Consider the following 15,931-nt stretch of genomic DNA (forward strand, 5'->3'; position numbering starts at 1 on the left):
GGGCTCCCTCCCATCAGGGCTGCACCCATGTGTTAAAACTCCGCCTTTTTGACCCATTTATGGCCCCTCACAACGCTAAAGACCCTGATCCTCATCCTGCCTTGAGCCCGCTTTGGCAGGGCTTGGCCACCAACACGGGCTGCATCGTCCTTCTCCACACCGGCCGATGCGCTGGGTGAGTGAAGCCAAGAAGGGGCTTTCGAGGGCGGTTTTGGCTCTTTTTGATGAAAAGCTGTTGAATTCCACTCAAAAGTGGAATCGCATTGCTGCGAGGGGGATTGTGGGTCACCGCTGCCAGGGATGGCACTGCAGGTCAAGGGCAGTGCAGGGTGTCGGGGGTTTTTAACACGGCTTATGCATTCCCAGCAGGAGCGGGTTCAGGTGGAAATACGCAGCTGTGGAAAAGTCAAATGAGTGGGAGCATGAAGTTTGCAGCCACGGATGCTTCTAGCAGGAACGGTGTCCGGAGAGCCACCAGTACTGGTTATAATCCTCCTATCACGCTGGCATTGCTGGCAGCACAGCATGACGGCATTGTAATGACCTATCCAGAAAAGCTTAGAAAGGCTTAGAAAAGCAAAGAATAAAAAGAGGCACCCTGTAGAAAAGCCTGAGTGCGCTGGTGACACGCCGCGTTATAAAACAGCTTGGGCAAAAGTGTAAGCAAAACAACCCCAGTGCTGACGATACCCGTTTTCAAGAAAACCCTCACTACTAAATAGGTGTCAGCTTGTTGCTAAGGAAGCTGAGTTACTTGTAGGAGAAGCAAGGCTTGAGGTTAACAAAAACATCTCAAGTCTCAGGAAAAGGGCTTAGCTTTTGGCCCACAGCATGGCCTGGGGAGACCTATGTTTTATACACAGAAAGATCAGGTATTTTACTCCCTGCCTACACAGTCAGGCTCTTGCTTATACAGTTGAATATTTTCACTCAATAAATAGATTTTCACGGTATATTTAGTCAACTAGTGAAATTCTGTTGGAAAGTATGTATCTCACCTGTCTCCCACCACATCAATAACCAAAACAAAGTGTTAATGCAATGATGTGCAAAGGCTCAAACAGTTAGGATAGGCAAAGCCTTTAAACCTGAGAGAGAAAGGGGAAAGAAAAGTATAGGAATAAGGAAGTGTTTTAAAGTTTCTGGGTGAAGTTATGGGCTATCTGTGTTAAACCTGAGTGGTGTGACTTAGCTGTCTCACAGTTATTGTGCAGGGCTACTTGCTGTGTTTCCTGGTGCCTTTGGGAAAGGAAACAGTACAGTATGCAAAGTAAATTATCTTGTTGAAGGCTTTGGCTCAATCCTCTCTAGTGTGAAAGGTTACTTCTTACCAAGCATAATGCTTTTAGGGTATATAGCAAAAATTGTTGACAGCAAGGATTTTGTTCCATATGTTTCACAGAGATTCAGTTGTTCTGTTGGGGCTTCTGTTTCAGCTGCATCTTGGTCACAGAGCGAAGTACTTTATTGTTTCTGTCGCCGTTCGTGGCCCGTTCGTCTGAGCCTTGCACAGCATGCTGCTTTTCCTGCGCTGGGATCTCGAGGCAGTTGTAGGTAAGTACCAAACAAGTACAGTGCTGAGAGGCAGATAGGTTTGGCACTCATAACCTAAGTTAAATTTCTGTTTCCTCTTTAGAGACCAGAAGTATTCAAAATGGTAACTTCAGGAAAGAGGAGCAAAGTCTGATTCTCTATCAGGACACAAAAGATCATTTTGATGATACACATACAAACCTAACAGTATGTTTCCACTTCTGTATGGGATATGGCCAGTTCCTAGACTTTTCTTTCCTATTTAAAATATTCCAAGGAGTGTTTTCATGCACAAGGTGATTTTACACCAGTGTTCTTCATACCAGTTTCTATCACTGCATGTATCACCAAGACCCTACTGCTGTCTTTAAGCTATGCTAAAGGATCTGAAAGAAGGGGGAACAATCCCATGGTGATTCACAAAACGATCTCCCCAGTAGAGAGGTGGAACACCCACTGCACCTCATTTTAATTGCTAGCACAGTAAGCAGATAAACAAACTCTTAATGATTGCATATGCATTTCACCGGTCATGGAGCTGTGCTGGAAAGGGCTTGGGTTAAACAAGGAAAATAAAAGTTTGTGCAAGAAGGTGCAAGTAATAACCAGTTATTGTTTAAAAAAAAGGGACACTGTCTACTATAAAACAGTGGTAATTCAAAATCAGTGAGACAAACAAAAGTGTCTTGATCATTTGTCTAGTACAGCTTTTTTTGATGTAAATTGTTCCTCAAAATGATTCCTGGGAGCTTTCCAATTTTACAAGGCTGGACTAAACTTGTAAGTAAGCATTTCAAGACCAGTGTAGAAAATTAATTTGGATTTCAATTTGAAAAGAGGTCCAGAGGGGAAAAAACGCAAATGCTCCATCATCATTTCATATGATCTTCTTTAGTTTATATTAGGCATATCTAACCACAAGTCATTTCTCGCATGTAATCTTTTAGAACAAAATCAGCATGAAACTACCTACAGTGCAGTTTTCAGAAAATACTGACTTAGATTGTTTTGAAACCTATTGAGGGTATTTTATAAAATACCAAGAAAAATACAAATTCAATCTTCTACATAATTATGCACTGTAACAAATCTGTAATTGGTTTTAGTAGGAAAATGCATATTACAGCAGTGTGCACATGAGCTTGTGTGTGTGAGGGAGAAGAAGACAAATCATAGAGTTTTTCATTAGAGATTGTAAATCTTCAGATTTTAAAAATGTGAATTTAAGAGGTAATTAAATAAAAACTGATTTGTGATCACAGTTTCCATTCCAGAAAGGGAATTCTATGTCCTGAATTGTCAAGTGAAGACAGTTACACCCCACTGTGATCCCTTACTTGCTCCTATCACATCACATTGAATTGTCACATCCTATCATATCACATTAAATTGTTCAATTATGTATTTTGAATGGCTTTCACAGGATTTTTTCTATGTATCTGTTAAGATGGGGAAAAATCTTATCAATAACATATCATTCTATGAGGAGTCGCCTCTAATTATTTCCCCTTCTTGGTATGTTTTTGAAAACGTTAAGAGAAAGACCTGCTTTTGCAACCTGTTTTGTATTTGATGGAGTCTGAGTCCATAGAGGCTTTTGTGGCCTCTGGTCACACAGGAAATTTTTGAGTGCTGCTTTCTGCTGAAAATGTTGCATTAGTTGAATGGTTGCACATGAAGCTGGGCTCTTTTCAGAACTTCTGTGCAGGGTGTTTGTCACCTTCAGAAATAAAGAAAGACCAGATGACTTGCATGCCTAGTGCCTACGCAGCATAAGTTGAGGCATGTGAACATCATTGCTCAGATAGCTCCATGATGTGTCAGAGACAAACAGGCCAAGTGAGTTAGAAATTGGTTAGGTACCAACCTGCCTCATGCTACGTATCCAAGTGCAGCCTCTGGCTGCTGAAAATACCACTTTTCCTCCTTCAAAGCTTTTCCTCATATAGAGCATTATCTTCTCTCTGGAAAACAGCTCCAGTTCATACCCCAAAACTCTGGAAAAAGCATTTACATAGCAGCCAAGTTGCCATTTTCACCCTCCACAAGTATTGTGATGCCCTTTTTTGGTCCTTGTTGTGTCTTTTTTGTTTAAATTAGAAGCCAAAAAAAAATTACAAGCATGCCTGCTCCAAATGCAACCATATCAAATTGTTCTCTCTTTGTTCTCCTTTATCTTTTTCGTTTCTTTCCATCTTCAAGTATGGTGATGCTGGGGGTGGTTAACGCATAAGTCACGTTTCCATTCACTAGCATTTTTTTGTTCTCTTACAGTATAGTCAAACCAGTTTTAAAGATCTGTCCTGAATAATCTCCTTATTTCTACTTCTTCTATGGATTTTCCTTAGAGGTGCATCAATTTCCAAACCAAGCTATATTCGAAACGCAACTGAGAAATGTAATGCACTAACCTCTTCTGAAAACACCTTTTTTCTTATAAAGCCTGCCTGTTCCTCAGTGCTTTGATGGCTTGTAATTACCATTAATGGCAATATATTTCTTTAGCAGTCAAAGGGCAGAGAAAACATATTTTAATATGTCCCCAGCTGAGTGTATGTTATTAGCTGTTCTTTTCAGGAGTGAAGAAACTGCTCCCGTTGCCAGTCTGAGTATTCAGATAATTTAAATAGTACAGAATTCACTGCCTGCAGCTGTAAAAGTGAGGAACGGTTCTAGGTTTCGGCTCTCCGTATAGCACTTTTAAAACCAATGATTGACATTAATTACACAGTCCAGGGAGGAAAAAGTGTTGGCCTCTAATTTTGTGTTCTGCTTTCTTTCTCATGCAACCTGTCCTTTCATTTTCTTTACTTTCAAGGAACAGATCTCCAAGCAAGGATCTCTTCCTGCTGGCTGCTAGCCATTCCTTATTATCTGATGGCCAGCCATGGTTTTAGGAGAAGAAATAAGAGAAGAAGTTGTCAGCCTTTGAGCTTCACAGTCCCAAAGTAACAGGGAAGTAAGAAACATGGGAGTGCTGCTATTTGGACACCCTGGCCTCACCATTGGATGTCATCTTCAGAATAAGGTCTGCCTAGCTTCAGCAGAAGTAGCTCAGAGCAGAAAGCTATCCTCTGTTCATTTGGTGTTCAGTTATTTCTTCTCCATAAGTAAGTGAATTTCAACTTTTGAAGGCAAAAAGCAAAACCCAAAGGCACTGACTGCATGTTCCAGACCACCCAATTCTATCTTACACAACCGGATGAACCCTGCAGACATGCTGTCGCTGGCTTTCGGCAGCAGTGGAGGGGCTGCAGGCTGGGGCTAGGCTCAGCCTAGCCAAGGCGCAAACGGCAGCCCAGGTATAAAGACCTACATGGGATATGTTACTGTTCTGGCTCTTGGCCTGGGCAAGAGGTGTGGGGCAGGGTAGAGACAAGCTGATGGTGAGTTTGATCTGGCATAAAGAGGGTAAGAAAGATGAGGTGGGGTGGTGGAGACTCAGAGGAGGCAGACGGTGCGGGCTTGGAGCAACTCAGCCTGCTTTTGGATCATGCCTTCACACTTGGAGATGATGCACCAGCACATTACCTTTGGGAGTTTCTTGTGCACTCCGTAATGTCACTGATAACCGAGCTGCTTTTATTTCTTCCCTGAGAAGCGTGACCCTCTTCCCTGTGAACTTCACTGGCTCGCATGCAGCTGCTTGTGTTTGTGCTCAGCAAGCAAAGCTGAATTTCTGCTGCTGCTGGGCGAAATGGTGGCATCCAGAAACCCAGGCTGTTGATCCTCTGTCAGCTGGCATCACATCTCTGCTCTCCAGTGCAAAGCCATGTCAGCAGAGTGGGGCTTACTTTGGATGCATGTTTTTGTACCCTAGGTGCAAAATTGCTTTAATCTGGGGGCACTGCCAGATCCCCGCTGCTTCCTTTTGAAGTATAGGCTCTTCAGAGTCACTTTCTGTTCTTTTGGGGAGTCCTTTGTCTTCTGTGCCTGTGAGCAGGGAGCAGAAACATGTTCGTCACTCATATGGAAAGCGATGGTGTTTTCTTTAGCTGATGCCACATTTTGGTTAGCAATCCGAGAACTGGAAAAGGAACAATGCATGCACTGATAATTATTGCTTTCCACAGAAAGGGTTGAATTCAGGTCTCATCCATTCTATCTTAATGGAGAGAGAGGGACCATCTCCTAATACTTTTGGTTGCTATCTGACTTGCATGTCATTCCACTTTGGGACTTGCAGCACTGCAACTTGTCAAGAGTTGTCAGTGGGAGGTCTATGACTGGGCTGCTTGGTCTGGAGACCACCTTTCCAGTCCCTCCCTCCCATTGCGAAGGGTGGCTGCTTTAGAGCTGCTCAATATGATCTCCTTGAGGTTGGGGTCAAAGTCTTTTCCCAAGCTCCCCAGGCCTGCTTTTTTATCTGGTTAGTTCGTTTAAATGGCTTATAATTAGAGCAGAGCCACTGCCTGCTTGCTGATGGGAAAGGCCATCCTTGACCTCGATTAACCCTCAGTACGACTACATCTCCATAACTTTGCTTACATCTGTTCTTGTGGGCTTTCACCACTCTGCTTTTTCAGGTAGCCGCCCAGCACTTGGGATATCAGTCCCGTTTGGTCATGTATGGGGAACACGGTGCTCTCGGAAACCCTGAGTGCTATAACATGCCTGTGATCACGGCTCAGGTCTCTCCCTTCTGGCATGATGTTGTTTAAACAGCTTGAGCAGTGCGGCTATGTCGTAATGAGGCTGTGTGTCACATGGCTTGTTCTCTCAGAAAATACAGAAACCTTTGGGGATCGTAAGTGGCTTGACCTCTTTACAAGCAGAGTTTCTGGTCTTGCAGTGTGACTTCACCCTGTGTGGGCAACTCCATCAGCATGACAACCCCATAATTATGTGGCTTGTCTTTCTGGAGCATGTCAAGCCTTTCCAGTTCCTGAGCAGCGTGATCCCATACAGCAAACACACTTGGGCCGTGGAATGGCTTGGAGTTTGAAAAACACAGAGATAAATTCAGAAACCCTCAAAATCAAGCCAAATTGGGTTTTCCAAGAGTAAAAATAAATAATAACAGTTTCTTTTTTCACATAAGTAAGAGGGGGAGAGAAACTACCCAATGTGGATGTGTGCTCTATAAATGGAAAAGGTAAATTTCTGGGTTGTATTTTCACCAAATAGAAGGTAGAAAAAAAGCTCAAAGATTGTAACATGCTCAAGGCAATGGACTAGTTGGCAAATGTAACAGTTAATCCAGTGGCAACCTTTTTTTTTATGGTTCTGTCAGACTGGATTTGGGCTTGGATGGCCAAAAGAAGGCCATAATAACAAAGTTTGCCAACAGCTCAAAGCTTGGCAGTGACCCAAGTACAGAGAACAACCAGTCAGAAATGGGCTGAAATTTAACGGTAAAAAATTGTGCTCTTGTAACAAACAACGGGGATTTCTACTGCAAACTCATCAGCTTAAAATAACAAAGGAAGAGAAAGGCTTGAACAGACTGGCTGATCTCCAGGCAACTGTGAGCCATCCGTGTGGCATAGCCACGTAACGGCAAATATGAGTTTAAGTCAGGTCAGAAGAGACGTTATCAGTAGAGATAGGAAAAGATTAATGCTACCCACTGTGGGCATGGCTGCGATTGCATCTGGGAAGCTGCGCATGTAGCACTGGTCATCCACTGTCACATTTGCCCAAGTGCAGAAGTTGCACAGAAGCACTGCTGGGGTGGTGCACATCTTACCAGAGGACACGCAGATGGGTGCAAACTGGACATGAGTAAACGTGGTCTGGACGTTAGGAGATTTCTAATCTGGAAAGGGCAGCTTTGGGAACAGCCTTTCACCCTTAAGAGTAAATGACCTAGCTGACCTCAAGATAAATTTACCAAGCTCAGTGAGAGGAATGAGGTGGTTTGCCTGCCTCTGATGGCAGATACTGAGCTCAGTGAGACAGGATGCTTCGGTCCTGTGCCCTGTTCTCTTACTTTGCTTCCAACCAGATGTTCAAGCCTGCAGCAAGCTTTTAGAACCAAGCTTCTTGCCCAAGACAACAGGGATGTTATAGTGACAATGCCGATAGTGTGACCTCCCCTGACCGGTGCCATCCATCCCCACATGAAAAGAGGGACGGAAAAGCTCTGAAAGAGCTTCAGAAAAATTCAGTGTCAGGAGTTGGCATGAAACAAATCCAACTGTACCATGCTGCATTCAAAGCCACATCTCATTAAATCATTCAGGATAAAGAACTGGAAACGGGCAGTTTGCCAATTTATTCAGCAGATGTACAGTCACGGCTGGTCAGCAGCTTGCTAAAATTACAAAGTCATCTAAGACAGATTTTCTTCATGACCAAGCCACCTTTTTAATAGATTCAGTAAATGAAATGTTGTCCGGTAACACTTCTCTCAATCCTAAGGCAGTAAATTATCTTTATGGCACTGCTTTTAAACTCCTTCTACATTTTCTATCTTCTTTTCTTTAAAAAAGTGTTGATCACCCACATTATCATTAGAAAAACCTAGGCCACATCATTAACTTTTATCTGCCAATGGATGTAAGAGGCTGGTTTACAGGTATTTCTTAGGGCTTCCAAGAAGTTTGGAGGCAATTTAAGTTCCATTCAAAAGCTCACTCTTATCTGGACTAGTTAACTTTGTAACTTTTTTTTTTTCTGTGGGCGGTAACAACTCACTACTGGCTCATGTTTCTCCTCTTGTGTGCTCTTCACTGCCCTATTTTGTGAAGCTTAGCTTTCTTCTCATCTAGATTTGAGAGATGGTGAGGCATTAGGAAGCCAGAGGGATTGTTGTACTTGCCAATACCCTCACGCAAGAGGAAAAGCAAATATGAAGCATCAGCTCCTAGATCTCTTCAGCGCTAAAATGAAAACAGATGCTTGTTCTGTCCTCCCCAAAGTCTGCAGCCATGTCAGAAGTATATCACAGTTATGGTAGCAAGAGCAATCCATACCAGTTGTTGATAAATCTCGCACTTTGACTGCAAATCTGTTTTCCCCATTCACAGTTTGTTTAGTTTTACCTTTTGCATATTTAGCTGTTTTCATGTTTTCCAGGCAGCGTAGGTTGCAAACAAACCCTATAATCAGTGTATGCTTTTGGAAACGTTTTGCTCCACCCAAAACCAGGCTGAGACTGATGGCAAACAGAGCTTTGTAGAGGAAAGATGCTGATTTGCTTTGCAGCTTTGCCCAGAGCTCAGCTGATCCTGCCTGCATTTCAGAGCACAGATTTCAATAACACGAATGAACCGGTATGTCGGTCATCAGAGTCTTTCTTTTAGCACCATTAGCAGTTGCAACACAAAAGGAAAATGAACAGAAAGAGGCATTCAGCTGGAGTTAGCTGAGTCTTAGCTTTTTGTCTAGAAAATCCTTAACTTCCCCATTGAAGTCTGTGGTAACAAATTAAAACTTTTGTCTGCTTGCCCCTCAAAATCAGTTGTGTCAGTAACGCTTTTAGCTTGGATAAAGGAAAAGGGAGTTGTAGGTTGGATTTACCATTCATTAAGGTAAATTAATTTACTTTTCTTTATATGGAGTTGAAAAGTGCTGCACAGTACAATAACGGTGCCCGGGGCGTGGGCCTAGAGAGAGGGAGGGTAGAAGAATGATGCTAATGTGTCCTGCTTCGGGAATGCCTTTTGAGTCTTGTGCCGAAAGTGAAGAGCTATGAAAATCATCTTATTTTCCTTATATTTGTATGAAAAAGCCACTCAAATTCAAAAGAAAAAAAAAAAAAGAAAGAATTAATTAAAATTAAAATTAATTAAAATTATAAAATTAAAAAAGAAAGAATTAATCTAGAAAATGCTTGGGACGTTTTACCCGTCTTCAGGTTCCTGGGTGTTGGCAGAGTCTGTTCAGTTACAGAGAGCCAAACCTTTCTTGGCAGCAACAGGCAATGCAACGAGGGGCCCTGGCCCCAGACTGCAGCCCAGGGGGTTCAGATTGGATGTGAGGTAGCACACCTGCCCCTGGAGCAGGGAGCAGCCTTGGGACAGGTCCCCAGCAAGGTCTCCATCCTGGGGGGGGGAGGTCAGAGAAACTCCTGAAACAGCCTGTGAAAGAAGGACCAGTGCAACCCCACATGTAAGAGAAGGGAAAGCTTCTTTTGAAGTGAAACAGGATGGGGTATTGCTCAAATTCCTTAGACTGCATGCCAGGCAAAAACAGTGGTCCAGGGAAGTTTTTCTTTCTTACTGACTTGGTTGAGGAAATGAATCTTTGTGCATGTTCTTGTGCAGAAACGAGCTGTACATGGGGGAGTGCAGCGTGATAACTCAAGCATTTTTCTTCTTGCTTGCTTTGGGGGATTATGGGGTCTATTGTGGTTTTGTTGAAGGCAGTGAGCTGGTCTGTTCAGGAACCTTGAAGTGAGGCTTCAGAGTTCATAAGCAGTAGGGTCTCATTTTTAAGTCACTGCTTTTATGACTGGGGAAATAGTGCTGTGCAGAATGGGAGTTCTTATTTGTTTTGGCTTTCTTGATATTTACCCTGATTGAATGTCTGTGTTTCCTTCACTCATGTCAGGATAAAATCTTTTCTTTCTGGCAGATTTCCCTTGTTGGAAGTCACTTTTGCATTTGATATGTCTGTATGTTTGATATTGATATTTGATATGTGCATGGCTGCATATTGATTTTGTAAAGCCTTTTAATTAAAATGCTAGGATAATAATTTACTTTGCTTCAATGCTTGTTATTGGATCCCCTTTTGCTCAGGCACTGACTGCACTTCTTTAGATGTGGATGTGAAATGAACCTTATTGAAATCTGGCTAGATCTGATCTGTAGCATTAGTTGCACAAGGCGTTAGTATTGAAAACCATCATTTGGGAAGTTTCAGTATCTTTACTCCATAATATGATGTTACACATGTTCACTACATTAACACATATGCCTTTGAGGGGTGGAAAATGTTCTTCAATAGACCCACAACCTGTGACTGTCAAATAAATTCACTTGTGAGCTGATTTAGTATAAAAGGGAGTCTTATAACCATTTATCATATTGAAAGGAATTCCTTAATCTTTACAAAAAACAGCCACTTACAATTATCATTCAGTAATTTAAAATGCCAGTTGCTTTCCTTTCTGACACAGAAAATATATGTCTATGTGCACGGTAAAGATATGTAATAATCGCATGCTGCATTAACAGGATAGGAAAATTAATCCCATCCAATGTAAAAGTATAAATATCATTAGCTGAATCAAGATGAACATGACATTCCTGGTGAGTGAGTCTATTTTTGGGAAATCATGGGGTTGGAATAAGATTAAAATAAAAAAAGGTGACACTTGGATCTTGTTGCCAACTGTAAAATATTCCCTCTTCCACGAAAAGGTTGCAGCTTGCTCCTTTTATAAAACCTCTGGTTTAGCTTCTCTATAATTTTGGCCTGAGAAATTCCAGCTAAACTTTGAGGTTGAAGCAGACTGTCTTACTACAGACATTGCCTATTTTTGGAGAGCAAGTTTATAAAACAGTCTCATTTGAAATGGTGGCCTGTGCCATCCTTACATCACCCCTGAACTCCAAAACTACCTTTAAACTTTTCATAAGGTAAAATTCAGTTGGTTGTACTTAGCCAAAGCTTCTGTTTATCTTGTGGAAAATTTTAAAAGTCAATCTGCTCCCTCTGTTGTCAGTGTATTTTTACTCTGATTTAAGTAGACACAGAACAAAATACTTGTGGTCTGTGTGTTTAAAGATCCCGTCGGGGCTTTTCTGGTCATACCAAAGCTGCTGATGGCAGCCTGAATATCCTTTTGTAGCTTCTGTAGCCACTATAAATCTTCCTGCTGATGAACAAGTATTTTCTTAAGAGCTGTTTATTTAATAAGGAGAAATGACTGTTGCATTTGAAACTGTTACGCTTTTAAGCCCCTACGTATTTTGCACAAGAAAAACACACTTTGCAAAAGCTTTGATTATGCCAGCCAGGGTTGGAGATCTCCTCTTGGATAGTTTGGCAATGTTGATAGGTTTTCTTTTCCCAGATGAAAGCACTCTGCATTTGATTCCTGAGCATATATTGACATTTGGCTCCTGAAGCAGCCGTGAGCAAGGCAGGCAGAGTCAAGGGCCCATTAAAGTACGTGTGGCCTGAACAAAGGCTAATTCATTACCGAGAATAACTTTGAACTGGCACAGAAAGTCAGCGCTTCTTCTTGGTGTAGGAAAGCCAGCTAATTCTTCCAAGACCTTAGAGCAAGTTATTTTTAGCTGAAAATAATCACGGGCTGTTAAACACAAAGAGAACCTGTGAGAAGCCCTGCGGCACTGAGCATGGCACCAGGAAAGTCTCGCTGCAGCAGTTTTGTGCTCCATACATGCCGGCAGAGACGTATGGGATTTCACGTCTGACCCCATATGGCCATTCCTATATGAACTAGATGCACTTGCATCACCCAGGGAAGGCGAATAGTCCTTTCTAATTACCGTTTTTCAAATGATTTAGAAACAAACAAAAAGAGGTATTTCTTGAGACAGAAAGGAGACATCAAGAGTCAGCAAAATTGTTTCAGTTTGTTTTCTGCTCCCCATCTCTGAAGGGAGGAGGAAGGGATCTGTTCTAAGCTATTTTCTAAAGGTTATATAGGAGGTTTGTGGGAGAGCCCAGAAATAGCTGAGGGCAGCTAGATCCGTGATGACAGAGCTGGTACTGAAGTCCTTGTACTTGAACTGAAGGCAAAGCAGACCAACTCTGAAAAATGTGGGGTCATCGCCAGAAGAAAGATTACAGTTATGGGCCACTTATTCCAAGGAGATGAGCTAAGACTGAACTGGGTGAGTCGGCTGAGAGGGAGCATCATGACTTGGAGACCTCATAGGAGTGCCTGGCCAGAAGTGAACCCAACGATCCTCCCAAATGAAGGATTTCAGGACAAATTACAATTAAATAAAGAGGTTTATCTCAAGGTGTCTTTGATCTCTCCAATGGTAAAGAGTGGCTCTAGGGCACAGAGGAGGGCAACCAGCATGATGGGAGCTGCATCCTTACAGCATGGGTGTGGTCTGAGCATCAGGCGGAGAAGGACACAGGAACCGTCTCAGACAACATCTGAGAAAGGCTTCAAGTGGCAGCAAAAGGAAAGAAATGGCATGTCAAGCTCCCAGCGAGGCTTCCTATCCAGGGAAAGGAAGAGATGCAGTTTTATTTGTACCTAGTTTGGAAGGAAATTTTTGCAACGGTGAACTTGGCTCTCTGAATTACAGTACTTTGCTGCTCTCAGCCATGCTTCTTCCAGAACAGCCCCCAGGTCACAGAGATAATAAAGCTGTTGACATTCCAGGATGAGTGGGTTTTAAAATAAGCCAGAGAAGTGCCTTTATAAGGGAACAAACCCAGTGCACCATATAAAAAGGGAAAGACACAGTGTTTTCCAACAGAAAAGGATGTGCCATTGGCTTCATTTGCTAATGCCAAGCAGGTCAGGGCCTGGAGCACCCAACCCACAATGAGACAGGAGGTGACTCCTGCTGCAAGTGGGAGGTGGAGTAGGGACCCCAAGAGGTCCAGCACTGTGGTGACACTGTGATCCTATGAAAGAGAAGGCTTCATGCATGATTCTGGTCCAAATCTTGAAAAATCTAGAATGAACTGTTTGATCCTTGGATATTTTGCAGGGATATAAGCAATACTGCCCTGACTGCAGCATGTGGCCTGAAGCAATGTATCTTTGCAGAGGATAAATGCTAATGATGCTTTTGCAAACGCCATATCAAGAATGCTCTGTGGTAACAGCTGCTCAAGCAGAACTTGCTGCAAATTTAAGTCCACGACATTTTGGATTTGGAGTGGAGAAGGTTAGCAGGGACCGCAGTGTCCCTGGTCTCAATTACAACCCTGGGGCTGTTCCCTCCCTCGCCCTCGCAGCTGGTTGCTGTTGCCCTACGAAATGTCACTATTTCTACAGCTCAGTAAAGGAAGATGTGTATGAGCACGGTCCGCAGCTGTGCAGCTGTTAACCTAGGCTATCCCTGGGACTGGGCACATCCCTGTAACAGCAGGGCCAAGCCCTCCTATTTCCTCCAGCCAGAGTTTTGTCACATTAGCCAGAAGAGCTGTGCATTTTCACCTGGGGCTTTAGCCTCTGGTCTCAGTGCAAGGATGCTTGCACTTCATCACGCTCCACCGACAGGAGCAGGAAGCTGAGCAAGTGCAAAGGGCAGCCTGTATTTCTCTTGATGCAAGATCGAGACAAAGATAGGCAGCTCGGGGCCAGCGTTACAGGAGGCAAACCCACCGTTTCTCTCCTTGACTCGGGGAGAAGGAGAAGGGTTCAGCAAATCAGAGGCAGAACTTGGCCCACTGGTGTTTTTGCATATAGTAGGTAGCAGGTCTTACGTGGAGAAAAGTGTTCTTTAATCAGCATGTTTTACTTCATTGCAGTTAACTCTGTTATGATAATACAGTCTTACTGATTAAAGACCCTAAGCTTCCCTCTAATAGTCCTGAATTCCTACTAGGATAATGAGATTTCCATTTCTAAACATCCTGTGCATGCCATCCAAATCACATCTGTATTCATGTACCTACTGAGTATGAATTATTCTCGCAACATTTACATCAAACATCCTTCCTGCATCAAAAATACCACACCACACTCAGTTAAAAACAGCTTTCTTGCGTTTTAGCGCTCAGCTTAATACTATTATTGTTAGCCCTGTGTTGTTACTGCTGGATATTTAAGCGGGTGTCAAAGGACGATCACAACACTTGGTGCACAAGGCTGAGCTTTGAGGGATGTGGGACAGTGGGTGATGCTGGACAAGCTACTTGCTGGTGCTTATTCATTGTGCCTAATATATCCTTATTGCACCAAGGGTGCACATATGGTAGTGATACCACGCCCAGTGACAGTGAAGCACTGAAATCAAATTACTGCTGCAGAGATAATTGCTCCTAGCCCATGACGGAGGCATGACTGGAGTGTGTCATGACACCAATGTCACCATAAAAGCGAGTGCAGCAAAGAAAATGAATGCCAGGAGGTCTGACAGCGAAGCCGCTGCACTGGTAGTGGCATTTTGTACAGCCACGTGACAGTCCCTGGGTCCAAATCTGTCCCCCAACCAGCAGCGTGGCATTCATGTGCACAGTCCATCCAATGAGAGGCGTTTAAGCCACTCACAGCTTGTTTTACAACAGGGCTGATGGGTTGACCTGAGCTTTAGATGACCTCTTGTGATGCCATCTCCATGATCTACATTTTTATCCAAAAACTCTGCGCAGCCTCTCACTTTGCTGGCTGACAGGTTATGTGGGTGTAGCAGCACCTTTCAGGAGCAAGCCCATGCCTTGGCCGACTTGAGAGGCTTCAGATTTAATTTCATTCCAGCTGTCTCATTCCAAATCAAGAGCAAAAATTTTTTTCTATGATTTATGATTTATTAAATGTTAAAAAGATGGTGGCTGTTATTAATGAAATTGAAGACTTTCCTAGCCATAAGTTACCATAAAATTGGATCTGAACTAATGTAATTTCAAGGAAATGTAATACACCGCAATCTTAGATACCAGCAAGAGGCCAAACATGTTACATATCCTCTTTTACGGTCTTCACAATATTAGTCCAATTTGTAGAACAAACACATTCAACCCTCAGCCCTTGTGCCGTGACCCATGAATAATACTGCTAATAGGATTGACATGTCTGACCGGCGCTCAGGGACAAAACTCCTGTTCAATTTGATGGGAGCTACTCCCCTTCCCACATTCTTCCCGCAAAACCTCTGCCATCATCTCCTCCGAAAGGCACTTGCAGTCCAAGCAAGGGAGGTCTGAGCCACAGTGATATCTGAACCACCTGTAGGACAAATGTGCTATGCAGTTGCCTTTTCTTTCTTTAGTAGAGGTGTAGACAACAATTTTTTACACTGATAAATTTTGTAGCCACCCAAAAGGGGTTACGCTCTCTCCCACACTTGGCAGTAGCAAGGCAGTTATATGATTCTGAGTTTTACATGGTTTATATGATTTTTCCAGTCCTCTTCAAGTAATATATGCTCACTCCACTTGGATTTTGGTTGTAAATCTTCAAGTTACCAAAATTTGCCATCAAAATGACAACCTGAGCATCAGCTTCTCTCCTAGCTTCCTTGCTTCTCCCTTCCCTAAAGGCAGTATCAGATTTTTTGTCTCTTGAGGCTGTTACCGTAAAAACTATTAGTACTGAGGCTGGAATAACGTTTGATGCTCATCCTCACATGGCGAAACTGGTGCCCTATAGGTTTCTCTGACTTTATGTATCTATTAAGTTGGTAAGAGGACCGCTGTCTGTTTTATGAGAGGATCCGGTGTTTCCCTGAAAGGTGTAGAGGGAACCGGGCAGAGATTTATTCAGTTTAAATCATGTCATTAATTTCCCTGGCCTGCGGCATGACAGCAGCGGTACTGGGAAGGGAGCTCTGGAGATCTCCAGCCC

At 43.0% G+C, this 15,931-nt stretch overlaps 1 long non-coding RNA gene across 1 annotated transcript; it reads left to right on the forward strand.

Moving 5' to 3' along the window:
- The first annotated feature begins 36 nt into the window (after positions 1 to 36).
- Positions 37 to 10,805, forward strand: LOC148054745 (uncharacterized). The gene is made up of 3 exons (XR_015707078.1): positions 37 to 175; positions 1,437 to 1,554; positions 4,352 to 10,805. It is a non-coding gene; the product is annotated as an uncharacterized LOC148054745 (long non-coding RNA).
- Positions 10,806 to 15,931: the final 5,126 nt, after the last annotated feature.

Source organism: Nipponia nippon, unplaced genomic scaffold (genome assembly GCF_047370975.1).
Source record: "Nipponia nippon isolate SJK-2023a ecotype South Korea unplaced genomic scaffold, ASM4737097v1 scaffold_3, whole genome shotgun sequence".
Classification (NCBI taxonomy): Eukaryota; Metazoa; Chordata; class Aves; order Pelecaniformes; family Threskiornithidae; genus Nipponia; species Nipponia nippon.